This window comes from Pteropus alecto, unplaced genomic scaffold (genome assembly GCF_000325575.1).
Source record: "Pteropus alecto unplaced genomic scaffold, ASM32557v1 scaffold511, whole genome shotgun sequence".
NCBI lineage: Eukaryota > Metazoa > Chordata > Mammalia > Chiroptera > Pteropodidae > Pteropus > Pteropus alecto.
The window spans coordinates 461775-479741 of NW_006431911.1; the positions used below are offsets into that span (position 1 = coordinate 461775).

General features: G+C 40.2%; 1 protein-coding gene and 1 non-coding gene across 2 annotated transcripts in view; both read right to left on the bottom strand.

The window, feature by feature from the left end:
• FRMPD4 (FERM and PDZ domain containing 4) overlaps positions 1-17967 on the bottom strand; it is a 712471-nt gene that overhangs the window by 288093 nt on the left and 406411 nt on the right. The window lies entirely within an intron of this gene.
• LOC112472339 lies at positions 7613-7731 on the bottom strand. Its single transcript, XR_003043621.1, has one exon. It is a non-coding gene; the product is annotated as a 5S ribosomal RNA (ribosomal RNA).

The following is a 17967-nucleotide window of genomic DNA, read 5'->3' on the forward strand; positions in this document are numbered from 1 at the left end:
TGAGAGATGATGAATTTAGACCCAGGATTCTCTCTAAGCCCATCATGCTCAAGCCTTGTCAAGATTCGGCCACTCCTAAAAAGACAATTTCAGACCGGATTCGGCCTTTCTGTCTTTTATTTACATTATCGCAATGCAACCAAATGATTTTCCATGCAAAATTTATCTTCCTAAAAAACATTTTCCATTTGTTTTGGGTGAATTATAATGATATTCCATTAAAGATAACTTGTAGTTAACCATCAATTTGCCATCCCCAAAACAGACTGTATCTTTAATGTTTTGCTTTGCTTTTCCATACTGGTTCATAATTTTCAGTAGTTCAACTCAACTGCATTAATCTTTGTTAAGCATTTATCTTAAAATATATATACATATTTTTAAACAGTTATTTAAAAACTTTTAATGAAAAATATAGTTTAACCACAAAATTATATTCTGAAGCTGAAGAGAAACAGTAAAGATCTGCCTTTTCTTTTCCGTTATATATTTCTTATTCGTATAGGATAGCCTAATTAATACTTTTTATAAATTCAGAGAAAAAATATTCCTAGGCTCTTTGTCAACTTTCTAAGCCTGAAGCACATCATATATTGTCGTATCTGAAAGAGCTAGAGAGACTAATAATATTTTATAAGATATGAGTACATTTAGTGTTCAATAAAGTACAGAATTAACAGGATTGAACTAAACTGACTTAGTGGCAGATTAGATTTTGCACCATCCCTCCCAGTCTCCCAATATGCCACACATCATGCATCCGTATGACAAAATGTAGGCTTATCCAACTGGGCAAATCACTAGGAATAGTAATGAGCAGCAGGAGGAAAGACAAAGCTTTCCAAACTCTCAAGTGTTTAACTGTTATTAGCCCTGCTCAGCAGCTCCGTACCTCTGGACAGGAAGCCCAGGTCCACCTCTAATTAATTGGTCCTGGCTCCTTGGGAAAGTTACTTGGCCTTTCTGAATTTGGCGGGTAAAGGGTTAGACGTACAAATTAGTAGAAGGAAAAGGAGTGTCTTCTTGAACTTGTGCTAAACAGATGTGAAGTCAAGTTCACATATATCTATAACCATGCCATAAGCACCCACCCACTTGTCTTACCATCACACACTAAAGGGGGGAAGTGAATCACTTTTTTTCACACACTCCATCCATCCATCCATCCATCCATCCATCCATCCATCCATCCATCATACATCACCCATCCACCTATCTACCCATCCACAGAATGTCCAGTGGAATGTTCCATGGAATTTCTCGTATCCATTTTTACCAGATTTAACATGTCTTTGAATAAATGAAAGAAACTTTGAAGAAATCCTTATGACTGTTTTTACCTGCTTTGTGTGTGCTGAGGAAGGGGTTGGAGGAGGGGGCAAAGGAGAATTTCAGTTAGATTTACCTCCCTCCCCAACGAGGTGATCTGGCGAGGTCTACAAACATTTGGGCACATTAGGCACTTGCTACTAAAGCCTGGCAAGAAAAAAAAAAAAAAAAGACAGACAGACAGACTCCAAAAGAAGTCGGCACCACCAGTCTGCCAAGGTCAGTGAAATTGTACTAACATCCCCAAACACAAGTGTTCTTCAGCTATGAATCCATTGTACACAATTTGTTGAATATGGCTCATTCTATTTCAATAATTATCATGATGAAATCAATATTTGTGATGAGGACAACGCATTAAAATTCCTGATCCTCCGCCTACTAATGTTGATGAATAATAATGAAGAAAATAATGACAGTTTTGACAGGGACTGCAAGTGTGCATGCAGTAGTAGTGACAAGAAGAGGTAAGATATACTACACAAAGATTCAAAAAGTGGAGAAGGGTGTGCCGGCTGAGGGAGAGAGAGAAGAATGGAGAAGAGAAGCAGAAATTTGAGCAGATACTGACAGAAGTGGGATTTGGGGAAAGAGAAGTTGAGTGAGAATTTGAGGGGAAGTTCCGCAGCGAGATGAGATGCCCGCCCCCCCCATAATCCGCACTCGTATGAGTCCTTGATACCTTAAGTAAGGACCTCCATTACTTTAGTAAGGCTTCTTGAGGTCCAGTTTGTTTCTTTTGAATGGCACGGCCTGCTGAGGTGAACCTTAGGGCAAGAGCGGGCTGCCTAACAGACGGGGGCAAATGTGGACTAAAGGACTTTGGAATAAATAAAAAAGACAATAGCGGAAGATAATTCAAAGTCCATTGCTGAAATTCGTTATGTTGGGCAATCACTCCGACAACTTTAATCGCAAACTACATTTCGAATTCCCAATTAAATTAAGGGAATCAATACATTAACAAAACACCGAATGACACCATCGTAATTTCCCCGGCAACGTACGGTGCCCCATAAAAAGAAAATGACTTTGCGACACCGAAAATGAATGGAAAAACTGGTTTTAGGTTTTGTATACAGATTTAGTAACTATGAGGCTATGGTGAGCTCCCACTGCTGAAGTGATTTTATCCAAAGAAATAGCAAATGTGGAGGCCAATAAAAAAAGTGTCAGGAACGCTCACCTCAATCTCAGGATGCACGGGTAAAAAACGCCGAGGTGAAGAAAGAGTTCAACAAACAGCTTCACATACCAAAAAAAGATATGAACTATGTTACAAGAGAGAAGTGTAATATGGTCCCCGTAATCTCATCATCCTGACCCCTCCTCAGGAGGAGGCGGCCAGCTGGTCACCAGCCCTCCTGGCCTCTATTCATCCCCCGTGAGCAATTTCAACTCTCACATGGCTGGAGGTGACTCCTAAATCCATTTATAGCCCTGATCTCTTTCTTGAGCTCCAGACTCCGATTTCCAGCTGACCTGCTGGGCACGGGCAGGTGGATGGCCTGCTATTCCTCGAGATCAGCAGGGCCAGACTAGAATTCATTCCCACAGCTCTGCTGTGCTTCGCCACTAGGTGAACAGGGAAAGCGGATCACAGGGGCTCACCCAGGATGCAGGGTCACACGGCAATCGGGAAAGCACCGGGCCACAGTTCGACCTCACAGCTCCTACTTCCACATCCCAAACCTATCGCATGCATCTTTCTCAAGTCTCAGTCCTGTTCACTGCTACCATCCTACCACAGTATCCTACCACAGATACTGACCATCCCGCATGAGGAGTGTGAGAGTAACACCATACACTCACATCCACCGCCCCCTCCCACAGTCATCAAATCACTCCACTCCCAAATAATATCTACAACATCACAGTAGTGACGATCATGGTCCCTGGAGCCAAAGTCCCTCGGTTTGAATCCCAGCTCTACCTTCCTACTATCTCTGTGATGCTGGGCCAGTTAATACTCTGAATCCTCAGCTTCCCAGTCTGTAAAAAGGGAATGGTAACGGCGACACATAACTGCATTGTGAGGAATTAATTACTGTGTAAGTGGACACGTGGTTAGTTCTGTGTAAACGTCCGCTAAATAGCCCTGAGGTGGTTTGCCTTGTTTGTCCTCTGCCACCCTCTGCGAGCTGACCCTCGCCCACCTTTTAGCCACAGCACCTCGTACCCAAGACATTTCTGCCAGCTTAACTGCTACTCCATAAACGTCTCTGTTATACTTTCCTGCCTCTGTTATTTTTCTACATATTTCTTCAGCCTGGAGTGGCCCTCCCAGCCCCAAGTTTCACAGCAAAAATGAACTTCTTGATAATAACAACTTCTGGCGGCCACTCCTCCAACAGGCATCTTTGCTAGAGCTGGCCACGCCCACCAAGGGCCCCACTGAGGTGGCCGGTTCTGGATCACAATGCCTGGATTTCCATTTCCTGTTCTTCCACCAACAGTCTGTGACCCGGATCATGTCATTTAACTTCCCCATGCCTCAATTTCTTCCTCAAATGTAAAGTACGATTAAAGTCGTACAGTTTTTAGAAGGGCTTGAGCACCAAATGAGATCGTGTATGTACAGATTACAGATAAATGCTATTTTATTCCTTTGCGGTGTCTTTTATTATATCAGGCTTCAAGTAGGCACCACTAAAAACCCAGTGTTTTGAGGGAATAGCTATCAGTCAACCCTCATGTGTTACTAATTGGAACATAGCATATGTGTGGCTTAGATGTATAAATTGAATTGCATTCTATTCTACTGAATATCAATTCTAAAAGAAGTAAAAGATTTGGCAAAATCCAGAGGCAAAAATCACTATTTTGTTAATGAACTATCTTCTTTTAAATTAGCTAATAGGACTAGGTCAGAAAGCAAGTCTACATGAGTTTCCAGCTCTGATTAATCACATGCTCCTGGACTCTGTAAGAGCCATGAAGATGTATGAAAAGGGATAATTTTTAAAAAGTTCCCTAGATCAAGGATTGCTCACTGTTAGGAGATATGAAATAATATAGACTGTGAAGAGTCATAACAATAGCCAACCACCAAAAATCAAATATGGTAGAGCAGTCAAATCTTGAATTCGTCATTTGCCAGATGTGTGACCTCAGGCCACTGAACAGCTCTGTGCCTCGGTTTCCTTAATTGTAAGTGAAGACCAATGCCCGTCTCATAAAACAGTAGAGTGCCTTGAAAGAGCAATGCTCAGTGAATGGTGCATATTAATAACAGTAGTAATTACACAATCATAATAATTTGGATAATTTGGGGAAACAAATTGCACCTTTCTTTTTCAGTCAGTAATCCAGATCCCAAAGTCCTCATGATTAAAGAGCAATCACAGTTTGGGTTCTAGAAAAACCAGTAACTTAGCCATGAGGAAAAAAGACAAAAGATTCAGAATAGAACGATATTTCAGAACGCTTCCCTTCTATGCGTCATTACTTTCTGATCAATGCTTTAGATTCGTTTCCTAAAATGACACAATTCCAGGAGATTATTTCATGCTTTGAAGATAAAGGGGAATGCTCTCGGAGGCAAGTCTTCATGAAGGATAATCCTAGCCACAGATTTTAAGGCTGAAAGAACTTAAAAATATGGCCTCAAGCCTAGTCATTTTACAAATAAAGAAACTGACTTGAAAACAAAAACCAAACAAACAAAAACCCTACAAAACTAAACTAAGCTGAGGGCAAGAGGCGTGAAGTTTATAAATTAAAAAAAATAATAATAAAAAAAAAAAAGGTTTGCAATTTTCCTGAGGTAAAGACTAAGTTAAGAAATCCCAATCCTCAAGCCAGCATGCTGCCAGCAGAAAGTAAGTGCTGGTCAGCTCTCCAAATGTGATTTGAATGTCACTTACCTTTTAACGCAGTAATGGGAAAGCAAAGGATTGAAAACTCAGCACGTTAAAGCAGGTCATTTAGGAAGACCATTGGATACACACACAGATGCTCATCTTTATAAGTAAAGTGAGGGACGCCGGCAAGGCAGGTTTGGAGCTCAATGACATTCAAGGTTGATGTCAAAATCAAAACCTTTAAATGCATAAAATAACCTAAGATCAAGGTGCACAAGCTATATACAATTTAACACAGAGATATCTGGTCGTGTGTACTTCTCAGCTAAAATCTGATGTTTTCCAGAGAATCTATAAAAATCGAGATGGTTTTCTTTGACAACCCTACCTGACTGACCTCTTTGTCTGCCAGCTTATCACTTTCCTGCAAAAACATCAACCATTATTCACTGTTCCTAGGCTGACTACAACCGTTAATAAATCATTTTCCTCATAACTAAATGTACATGCAAAAGTGTTGAGTACTGAATCAATGAATTCGCTTTCACAGGAAAAACTGCATTAAGGGGACAGTTAACAATTTTTATGATACAATCAACACTGTATTGGTGTCACATTGTTGACATCGGCCTAAGAAATACCTGGTTATCTGAGACCCCATTGTGACATGGCACTAGCAGGAAGCCTGATCTGGCACAGGACAGGCTCCAAAACTGTAGTCCACTGGGAAAACCAACTCTAAGGAAAACTGGGATTAAGTCTTCAAAAAGATGGAAGGAAATTCCATTTGCCACTGAGTGACTTGATTGCTAGCTAAATTCGTCCGTTAACTAATCTAATTAAATTTTTTATTTAATGATACTGTGGTATGGCAGCAAGGTGAACACGCTATGCCTCATCTCTTACTTCCTAAATCATAGAAATGCTGAGAGAGTGAAATACGCCACAAACAAATGAGCAAATTGTGGCAATGTAGACAGACAGATTTAACATAGGTTAGCAGGACTGGTGAGGATGGCATCAGTGGGGATAAAGTATAAAAAGTGAAGTGAACCCAGGGATATAAAACATCAAGGCATAAAGACAAGAACAGAGAAAGAAACAAAAACAAATTTCACGTAAGCTGTGGTCCATACACAGAAGTCTGGTATCCATAAATAATGATATGCATCCTGTCCAAATATGAAAAAAGTGGTTTGGAACTATCAAAAATCAAGATTTAGGGTACGATAAAATAATCTTTGATCTAAGTTGAAAGCATGATCACATTTTTCAAATGCCGATGGAGCTTCTCTAAAATAAACAAAGAATTCTTTGGTCACAAATGGATGACCAGCCTTCCGTCTGCCATTCTCTTGCATCTTACACCTGGATTGTAACGTTTAGTTCTGGCAATCTGATAATCCCTACCCCACCCTACCCCAAGTGCCTTCCTTCTTGCTGCCATTCCCCACAAAATGCTTTGGTCCCAACTCAACTTGTTGACATTTAAAAGCCTTTCCACCTACTCTGTTCTCGAGTTGAGATTTTCTTTCCTCTACACGTTATCTAGTGAACTCTTCTTTATCCCAAAAGATCCAACATGGAGGAATGGTGAGATGGGCTCCGGAATTAAGTGGAATGAGATTGAAATCCTGGCTCTATTCCTGGTTAGGTATTTCCCCTGATGCAGGCTGCTTCACCTCTGGAGGCCTCCAGTTCCTTACTCATTGAAAGGCAAAAACGAGGTTACCTGATGGTCACTGGAAAACTTGAACACTGTAAAGCAAATGCCTGGCAAAAGCTCTTCTACGTAGTCCAAATTCCACCTCTGTGTCTTCTCATGGCTTCACTCACTTGGGTAACATTAAGCAACCACTCCTGAATTTCTATATTATATATCTATTTCTAAGACTTGTAAATTTTTAGTTTTTAAAACCATGTCTGTAGCTCCCAACAGTGTATAAATTCTTCAAGTAAAGAAACGACTATTGATCTTTGCATTACACCAAACATGGTGATCGGTATGTAGTAGTAGGTGCTCAATCAGTGTCGATGATGGGCACTCAATAAATATTATTGAATGGATGGGCAGTGGAATGAATCTCGTAGGTGGATTTTTTCAGTCATAGGCCAAATCACAGACAAATGCATAAAGATGATAGGCCAACTCCGCTTTAAAGCTGCTCTTTGCCTTCCTTTTCCGTAGGGCTATGTGCTGCCCAGGACACATATCCGTGAGCAGACGCATTCTGCACATGAGCACACATACTGCTGCTTCGTTATGTTTCTAAGTCAAAACAAACCAAATGTAAAGTGAAATATCATCCTTTATAAAACTTTTTCACCATGGAGGCAGGCGCTGATATCAGATATTAACAGTAAAGTAATATAACCATATAAAGAATTCTTTTCAATTACTTTTTTTTTTTAATTTTATTTTAGGCGAGGCAACCCCAAAAGACCTTGTCAGCTTACAATCCCTTACTTTTTATTTTTTACGCCTACAGCACCTGGTCTTCCTAGGTGGTCTCCCATCCAAGTACTAACCAGGCCCAACCCTGCTTAGCTTCCGAGATCAGACGGGAGCGGGCTTGTTCAGGGTGGCATGGCCATAGACACCTTTCTTCTAATGGTTAATCTTCCTCAAAGTTCATCCTGCAAAGTCACAGTTCACCTCAAGACCCACTTTGACTGCAGAGTATAAATGACTGTTGAAAAGCATCTGTGCTAACATTAGGCTTGAAGGGGGTCTTGCTTATCAGAATGCCTGTTAAGGAAAACAACATCCCCTGCCAGTTTCTTTTCCTTACACAATCAAGAGTTCAGAATAGTGTACTTCGTTATCTCAAACCAACATCTCAAAAAAGTGCCACGAACTTGACACTTAGAAACGTTACATGGCGTAAGGCTAGAATATGTGTACATTCCTTATAATTCCTAACTGTATTTTTCTAGTCAGGTACATATAATTTATCTCTAGATCCTCAATTAAAAATTCTAAATAGTCCCATATTGTTGAACAATGGCAGTAATGATCATTTTTACCTCACTTTTGCGATTAAAAAGATATCGAGATAATACATAAATGTACCAGAAAAGCTTCTTAATGAATACGTACTTGCCTCCAAAACGATCACCTTTCATTGAACATTAATCTTAAACTAAGGAATATACGCTGCATGGATTTAATGATAATTTTTGGTTATTTGTGTTTGAGTTGCTATAATTGCTACCCTGTAGGAAGGAAGAAAGGAAAGAGAGGAAGGAGGAGAGGAGAGGGAGGCATTTCTATTTGCATGCAAACTGCATAACTAGGTTGCCTCTACTGAATTCATATATTTAAACCAATTTTACTCAAGACCTTTTCTCTTCCCGAAATCAAAGAAAACAAAAGGCACAGGATAAAGCTTACTGTCAAACTTACTTTCCGGTGAAAGACAGATAGATACTAAGGATACTTCGGTGACATTTTGCAATTTGAAGAGTGTTACAGAGAGGCACTTCCCACGATTCCTGATGAAAGTAGTTGACTGCACAGTGTGCAAAGAGAGTCTTTTAAAGGGACAGGATGATGAAGAATCACCGATGCTGGCTGTCCCTTACATCAGAAAAGTCTACCCATGATCTAAGGACCTAGGGAAACCTTTTCATCATCTATACCTGGCGGACTTATGCTCTGGAAAGTGCACATTACTGTGGTTTTCTGCCCTAACCTAAAAACAATTTGGAGATGACCAGAACAATCAGAAGTTACATGCCTGAATATGTTTCTTCCGGCTAGGTACATACATGCCTTCTATATAAATTGTGTGGGATGTCAGAAAGACTCTCCTATTTTAATGAAATCTTACCTGCTAGCTAACTTTGGTCAGCTGGCTTGTTAAAGCATAGACATGGAAGATGATGATGCTCATCTTTTGTGGGAAAAGTTACGTTTACAAGATTACAAGCTTGGCACCATAGACTGCACAGGGTCATGAGAGTCCATCCAAATTTTGCAGAAAATATAGAGTAAAACAGTATCCATTTGTAGCCCACATTTTAATTTTCACATGTGAAAATACGACCTAGGTTATCCATTATCCTCAAACGCGTCGTTTTTTCTGATTAAGGAATAAGGATCCATTTTATCGGCACTGTTACATCTAAACCTACGTTTACTGAGGATCGTAATTCTTTATCCATCGACATTGGCTAATTTCAGTTACCTGTCATCTTGGTCACACCTCTGTAAATAAGAGTCCAAAAAAGCAACACGCCCTAGTAGCTGCCTTCTTACAAAAATATTCAAAACGCAAACAAATGCTCAATGTCACTCAGGTAATGAATCATGCTCTTGTGAAACTTTAAACGCATAATTGCCTGTCCATAATAATTTTTGAAAGTTAGCCCGTTTCTAAAGTTTGTACATATGGCTCATAAAATGTGTCACTTTTTCTATGATTCATATGTTTTATTCCAATTTTAAAGCAAACAGATGTTTATCTTTAAATGGGGTAGAATAATATAATGCTTTAAAAACTCTTGGTACATTTATTACGGTTAAAAATGGCAAACATCTGTAGTTAGGAAAAATATACTATACTGCCTTGGTCCTGTGGGAAACCACAAATGAGGGGTTGACAAGTTACAGGTATTTAAACTGTCTAGCTATATTGCCATTCCATATAAAATAGCAAGAGTAATTGGGATCATATTTACCCTATCCATATGGTGCTTTCGGAATGCAAGGGCACCTTGCTCACCGAGGCAGTATTTTAAGAGTGAATTATTCAAGAAGAAAGAATAAACAATATTGTAGACTTATTAGTGGATTTATTTTTACTTTATAGATACTAAATTATGTTACTAAGCAATTTGAAAACTCTATTTGTCAAAAATGCCAGGGGGCAAAAAAAAACTACTTTCAGGATTCTCAATTAACCCAGGAACCCAAGAGCCGAAGTTTTAACATTAGTTCCAATTTAAGATCGGGTAGAAATAAGTAAATTACAATTTATCTGTTTCTTAAATGAAAATTAATTCCAACATAAATAGTAAAGTCACCTGGAAAACACAATGCATTTAATCACATTTTTGCATAAATGTTTGCATTTCATCCATTTATTGTGTTCCCAATGAGCACACTTGAGCGACGTACGCATTTCCTTAGATTTAGATTTCATGAGGCTGCTCTATGTATTGGCTGCTTTGAAAACCAGGAGAATAAGATTTAGCAGAATAGCATGTTAAGTTTTTTTCCCCAATGAAAGTTTAATATACCAAAATGCCAACTTTTCAATGTCTTTTCAGGGCGTCTCTTTTTAAAACAAAAAATATACTGAATGGAATATTTTAATGTATGGATTATTCATATACATAAATACACACACACACACGCACACACACACACACAGACAATATTGTTTCAGAGATAAAATCAAGCCTTAGTTAAGAAGAGCAGCAAACCAAACTTTTCACTCATCCCATTATTCTCCCTTAAGGTACTCATACGTTTTTAGCAAGTGACATCCCAATTTAAGGTCTCCATCAGTCCACCGAGCACTGCTGAAAGCCCACTGATCACCAATAATTCACGGACAACAGTGATGCCAACAACAAGGTGAACTTAAACAGATTATTTTCTGTGATGCCCAAACTTTCAATGCCAAAAGTTTCTCAACCCTCTCTCAACAGATTTTTCTAAACCTCAAGCCTTCTTTACTTCACCTGCTCGCTGAAGTTTGTTTACTAGATTATCCATGTAACTATGCACTATCCTCTCAGAACTAGGAATAATTAAAAGTCCTTTTTCTAGCTTTCCCACCTAGTACATGCTAACTGGCGTCAACTACTGGTAATAAAGTGCTCTCTCATTGGGTTTAAGCGCATCAGTTCAACTGAAAGTGTTCAAGACGTAATCACTGGATTGGTCCAATCATACCATCACTTCTCGAATTTCGCAGGAGGAAACTGAGGCCCAGGTAAGCTGAAGTACTGTGTGTAAAGTCACACTGCTTGAATGTTCTTCATTTATTTAATAATGGTAACAGTATTTTTGAGTATTCTGCATGAATCATGTTATGGAATCTTCATAGCAATCCTATGCAAAGGTTTATAATTAACTCCATTTTATAGGTCAGGAAACTGAGGCTCTGCAGATGAAACTGACTTAACAACTAGATGGGGAAAAGCTCTATCTTCACCTATAAGGATGCTGAATGTCTGATTTGGGGCACATGAACAAGATAAAGATAAGACCAGTAGGATTTATGATGCATTTTTTTTTTATAGTTAGAAATTCCACGGTCAGTTTGTTTACTGATGGTTTCTAACTGCCCTAATGGATTTGACAGCCTCAGCTGGATTGTGACCAAGAGACTTTAGGAGTGCCCTGCACTGACAGCTACTCTGAAGTGTCCCCAGGGCAAGATCCCTCACACAGATCATGGCATTCAAGCCAGTGACAGAGTCCAGCCCTGTGCACTCAAAGAAAAGAACCCTGGAGAATTTGCGTTGTTGGAATGTGTCTAAGACTCAGATGCCTGCCCTCATTGGCTTCCTCTTGCTGTACCATAGCTTCTGCCTCTAAACAAAAGCTTCTCGTGAGTAGTATATTCTGGGAAGTCCAGGAGCATGTTCACACATCCGATCTCGGAAAAATAATAGAGGTTTTTAGAGCTTGGCTTCCATCCTGGGGATCACACAGCTCCTACATGGTTGTGCCTCGAGTAGATGCGGCAACCCAGATCTCATGGCTGCCACTTCTGACTGTGAAGGCTACAACCTTGAATGAGGAAACCCAAGGAAGGGAGTAACGGTATGCATTCTGGAAAGTTCTGTGCCAGAGTAAGGGCACCATTATCTAACTTATCCACCCAAAGGAGTAATTTTTCCCACTTCTCACCATTTTGGTTAACTTTCACTTTATAACAAATCGTACCAAAATTTAGTGGCTGAAAACAACAACACTGTATACATCTCTTAGCTCGCAACTTGGCAGAGGGCAACTGGATTGGGCTCACCTGTCCAGTTCTAGGCTTGGCTCAATAAAGCACCTACAGTCAAATATTTGGTTGACCAGTACCGGTGGTCAAACGTGGCCTTAGCTGGGACAGCTCTATCACCCTCCATCAATCTAGCCTATGTTTGTTCTCATGAGGGCTGGGCAGTGTTCCGAGACACAGAGAACAGAAGTACGTGGGGCATCTTTGGGACTAGGCTCGGAATAAGCGCATCATCATCATCAGTCCTGCATTCCACTGGCCAAAGCAGGGCACGAGGCCTCCCTTTTGGGAGAACGATAGGAGAAATAGACTTCACCTATTGAAGGGAGAAACTGAAAAGTCACGGGACATCAAATATGAGCAAAGACAAAGAAAGGAATGGAAACGAGTTTTTAATCAACCTCTGATAGTCACAAAAGCATGGTATGTACTAGCAGGAACACTGTAATCGTCATCTCTTTGGAAAATGAGGAAATATCCAAATGAAACTACATCAGATCTGCTATGTGGTACTTTCATCTCAGGAGACAGATTACAGAGTCTATTCTCTGGCTGACCCACAATTACTCCCTCTGGCAACGATTATTACAGTCAATTGAATCAACTACAAATTTGCATACCACAAGTTCAAGACATAAGCAAATGGAGAAGTTCAATATTTGAAAACTTATTATTTTAATAAGTTTAATATAGAGTGGTTTCTTTATAGGAGTAAATGAATTAGGTTTGATCAGATGGGGGAGACTTTTGAGGGCAATGATTACTCATACAAAACTGAGCAAACGCCAGCTGTCTTCCTCACAGAGGACACTCATATGGCCAGCCTGACTTGTGGTGAGCAAGTCCAAGGACTCGGCTGCACAAATTAAATTGTTTAGTGATGATTTCTTAAATTATAGCATGGGCCACATAATGAAAACTAAGCAATAGCAAAATTCTAATTTGAAAGAAGACTGTTCCCCAGTCCCCAATACACTGCTTTAGAGGATGTTGCGATGGAACTTGGGGGACCATCCGAGGGATGTTGCATAGGAGGAATTGATTTGACTGGAAAAAAATGACCGAAAGGCTAGGACACAAAAAAGCCAAAAACAAAACTGGGGGTCACCAAACCTAAACAGAAAATAGAAGGAATGTTAAACATTTGATTAGCAGACATTTCGTCCATTCCAAAATGTCCAGGGAGATATCTGTTCCATGCTGAAAGGTCCTTGATATTCGTCCTGTCCCAAAACATCCACAGAGAAATTTGGGCCACGTTGGAGGTTCCTTGAAATGTGAAAAGACAAACAGCAGCTATAATCAGGTTGTCACCTAGGTTCTTCAGGGTCACACTCAAATACAGCCACCGACCTCATCACAATACCAAAAGAATCAAATTGGTATCACCGAAACCATATCCAGATAGAACAAATATCAAAGCAATAATCAGGTCAATATATACTCGATAGAAATTGCTCATCGCCTTGAGAGTAACACTGCTGAACTTCAAAATGAAGAACAGGAATCAACACGTAATGGAAGATTCCTCAAGAATTACCAAAAAAAATTTTTCATTCAATTTGAATGAGTTTCAATGTTTGTATTCTGTAATGAATCGTGGACCAAACGTCTCCGTAAATGTTTTGGGGCAGGAACAAATATCAAGGACTTTTTGGTGTGGACCAAATGTGTCTGTGGATGTTTTGGCCAGAACCAAATGTCTTGCAAGGTAAACATGTATATATGAAATAATTCGCTCTACCCATTCCCTCATGCAGAAGTGCCCACAGCCAGTATTTTCCAGGGTAAGAAATTGGGAGATGATTCTCCTCTAAAGAAATAGAATAAACCGCCTAAGAAGATATGAATCAGAAAGTGAGAGTAATCGATGTCCCAGATAAAGATCTCCATACTCTAGTGAAACCGAGGGTTCTGATGATTTTGACTAAATTTAGTTTTAAATCATAGCTATAGAAATCATCTCTCTCTCTTTTACACACATGCGCGCGCGCGCGCACACACACACACACACACACACACAAATACCTCTCATAGACCTAGACTTTCCCCTAGATGATCTGCAACCCTGGAAGCAGCAGAGAACATTAGGCCGGACCCAACTAATGGTCACGTGGCTACCTCTCTGTCAGACTATAGATAACATCTTGACCTAAGTCACGTTTCGGCTCTTAAGCCCAGAGATGGAATGACACCCTGGCTACTTTCCCATAAGACTAGACAGAGGGACACCAGCAAAGACCTCAGAACTGTCCTCAACACCTGAAGAAATGATTTATTAACCTACCTCTCCCTCTGACCAATCAGTTTCAAGGATGACCCGGAATCTTAACTCACTGGTGTCTAGCCATTTTGCCCTATAGAATCTATAAGCTATAAGCCATCAGAGAGTCGGGTTTTTTAAACCAAAAGTTCTCCTTCTCGGAATTGGCCAATTGGATATTAAACTCTTTTTCTCCTTCTATACTGCAAACTCCTGCTGGTGCATTCTTTTGGGCCGGTGGATGGGATCAGGCGGACTTAAGTAAAAATGTTGGGTTCTGGTAACACGAGCATTTAGATGTCCACGGTGAAACAGCTTGGTCGCTGTACCTCAGCCAGTCAAAATATCTATTCATTTCACAAGCTCCCTTAGGAGCTATTTCTTGTTTGTGAAGAGCAGTTGAGTCTAGCGTTAGAAAACTTTAAGGAGTATATGAATCTCCTAGAACTCCTGCTAAAACATAGATTCTGGTTCAGTAGGTCTCAGGTGAGGCCTGATGGGCTGTATCTCTCAGGGGCCCCCGGGGATACTGATGCTCCTCCTGTGTGGAGTCTTCTTTGAGTAACAAAGGTTTTAAAGAGGTTGGCAAGCTCCTGGTGGGTCAAAGCTAGCTGAAGCCTGTTTGTGTAAATAAAGTTTTATTAGAACAGAGCCACGTTCATCTGTTTATTATCAATGTCTGCTTTCCGCTTTTATGCCTCGAAACAGAATTCAGTAGTTGTGACAGAGGCCTTAACCAGGTCAGCAAATGCAGTCAATGTAAGTGCTACAATTCTAGTGCGACGATGCCAAACTTTCAATATTAAGGACTATTTTCCATGAATCTATTAAGTACCCGAATAATCTGAAGAACATATCTGGATTACAATTTCTGTAAAAGGCCAGATAGCAAGTATTTTTAGCTTTGCGAGCCACATGGTCTGTTAGCATTCCCTTCGAAGGTAAACTGTATCTAAGTGAAATTGAGTTAATCAGCTTAGACAGGTTTCAATTCTCAAGAATTAGAAACTTTAGAGTATATGTCTTCGGTCGTCACTCTATCATTTTTTTTTAAAAAATGTATATTACACGAGTTAAATGTAAAAAAGTTACAAAATATTTTATAGCAAATAATATTTTTCCATAACTGAATAAGGGAAACAGGTTGGATTCATTTAAAATACTTTCCTCTTCTGGCATATTTTTATTTGTGTTTTGGGTGAGGATAGCATCATAGAAATAACAGTAAACTCAATGAGTAAACTCAGACTCAATGGAAATTATATTAAAGAGCTTACAGCTTTGTTTTCTGTCCTCACAGAGTTTTATTGAATCTGTAGAACTTTTCTTGTGATTCAAATATGAAAAGACCGTGAAACAACAGCTTGTGTTACCGTGAAAAATTCCATCCCCATTATTTTAATTAGAAAATTTATTAGTAACGGAAATCGCTTACTAAATGTACTGACAAATGAAGAGGTAATTAATTTGTATGCATCGACATATCTGTTTATGAAAATAGTCTCGTGTCAGCAAAAAGAGAAGTAAAATAATCTGGGGACTTAACATTTGTGAACAGAAAACACTCAGTTTACAGACAAGCCAAAATAACAAGAAAATTAGGGAAATTTCACTGTAACATTTATTTTCAAACTGCTTTTTAGTTAACTGGCAGTTTCTGTTTCCTAATGCATTAAAATGGCAGTTTCTCTTCATAATGCATCAAAATTATGTTTACAAATCCTAACTGTTATCCTTGAGAACAATTAATAAACACAAGCGAAATGTGTCACTTTGTCAAGCTCGGGAAGTGCCTTTCGATGTTACAAAGCCCACATATAAGGGCAAAAGCTACAGTCTGAACCAAGAATTAGGTGAAGAACAAATTATCACATGCTAATTTACTGGTACTGGGCATCCTTCGGCGATTTCATTAATTTTAGTCATAATCTGACAATTAGGAAAGGGCATATCTTAGAGAACTTGTTGGGAAATATGTTATGACTGAATTCATTTCCTTGGAAAAAAGGTTGTACCGCTTGAACTACACATAATCAGGCTCAAAGATGAAGTGAGTTGCAAGCGTGTTGCCGACCAGGCACACACTGAAGAGGCAGTTCTCTGTTCTCTGTTGGAGAAATGAAGATAGAGTTTCACAAAACAGCACTTGGAGAGGGACAGACACACAGGGCTTTACTTTTAAGGCATGACAAGCATGTTCTTCTTCTTCCTATTTGTTAGCTAAACTCACCTGTGGTCATTTTTGTACACCCATCACTTATTTCCATCCTCTCAAGAGATGAGAACATGGTACCCACAGCAGGATTCCAGCCAAGGAATCCATCCCTTCTCTTCCTTAAAGCAGCTGATCTCCCGCAGAGGCTCAACCCTGCTCTTAAAAGAACTGAATTCGGATGTATACAAAAAGGATTTACACAAGCCCTGACACTGTGGGACTCCAGCTGCCCACATGGCTAGAGAGTGGTGGCCTGGCTTGTATTTAGTCTCTCCAAACCTCAGACTCCCAAAGCGTAGTCAGGTGGGATCTCTCCCTGGACATATTCCCCAAAAGCAAACCCTCTGTAGGTCACTAAGACTACATGGGACGAGGAAGAGTCAGCAACGCACATGTTGGGTGTGGATGAGAAGGGATCGAAGAGGTGAGCCCACTACAGAGCGGCCTCCTCCTCCCGAGGCTGGCTCCCCAGTGTCAAGTGTCACAGCCCGGCTGCCTCCTGCTGTGTATGGGGTTCGGGCCTGCTTCTTTCCGCCACACATCTTTTCTTTGTACCCATCCCAGAGCCCATGAGCCACAGAAGGCTGTCTTCGCTTCTGCCGGTTTCCCACTGAGGGCACAGTGGCATGAGAAGGCCCAAGCCTTGTCATCTCACAGCTCGCTCTGTGCACTGGGTGCCCTCCCCATCCTGTTACATTTGACTGTCACTGCCTGAGTCTGTTGGCTTGATCACAGTCGTCCGATATAGTTGGCCAAAGTAACGACTGTATTTGCTTCTAGAGCCCCAAACTACTTCTATCTCCTCTGAATCACCCCACTCAAAACGGGGGCATCCAATTTCCACACGGTATTCTACCTCTCCCAGCGTGTCCCAAACGTGCTACCATTAACTAGGGGTCTGGAGGAGAAACGCTGACAGTGACCTAGTACACAGAGAAGATTCTCCAGCATGAGTAAATATTACACAGCAACCCACTTGACACACGCATATACGGAATATTTATACCATATTTTATCATATTATAGATGCCATTGATTGTGGGTCCCACCTTGATATCAGAAAAGACGTCAATATAGAAAAAATATTTTAATCCTCAAAATATGAAAACAAACAAAAGTTTCATGAAACGATACTACATATAAGCCACTTTGGTATTTTCCATCTTATTCATTCATGAATTAAAAATTCTGCTTGAGACCAGCTAAGTTGATTACTTTACCCACCGCATGGTTTAAAGCTATAATTTGAAAATACAGAAGGTCGCTTATAGGCAGGCATAGGCTTCCCATCACTCTTCAGATCAACTCCGAACTGAAACCACAGCCCACGAGGTCTTGAACGACCCGACTTCCACACTTCTTAAACTCGCCACACCACCTTCCTGCTTG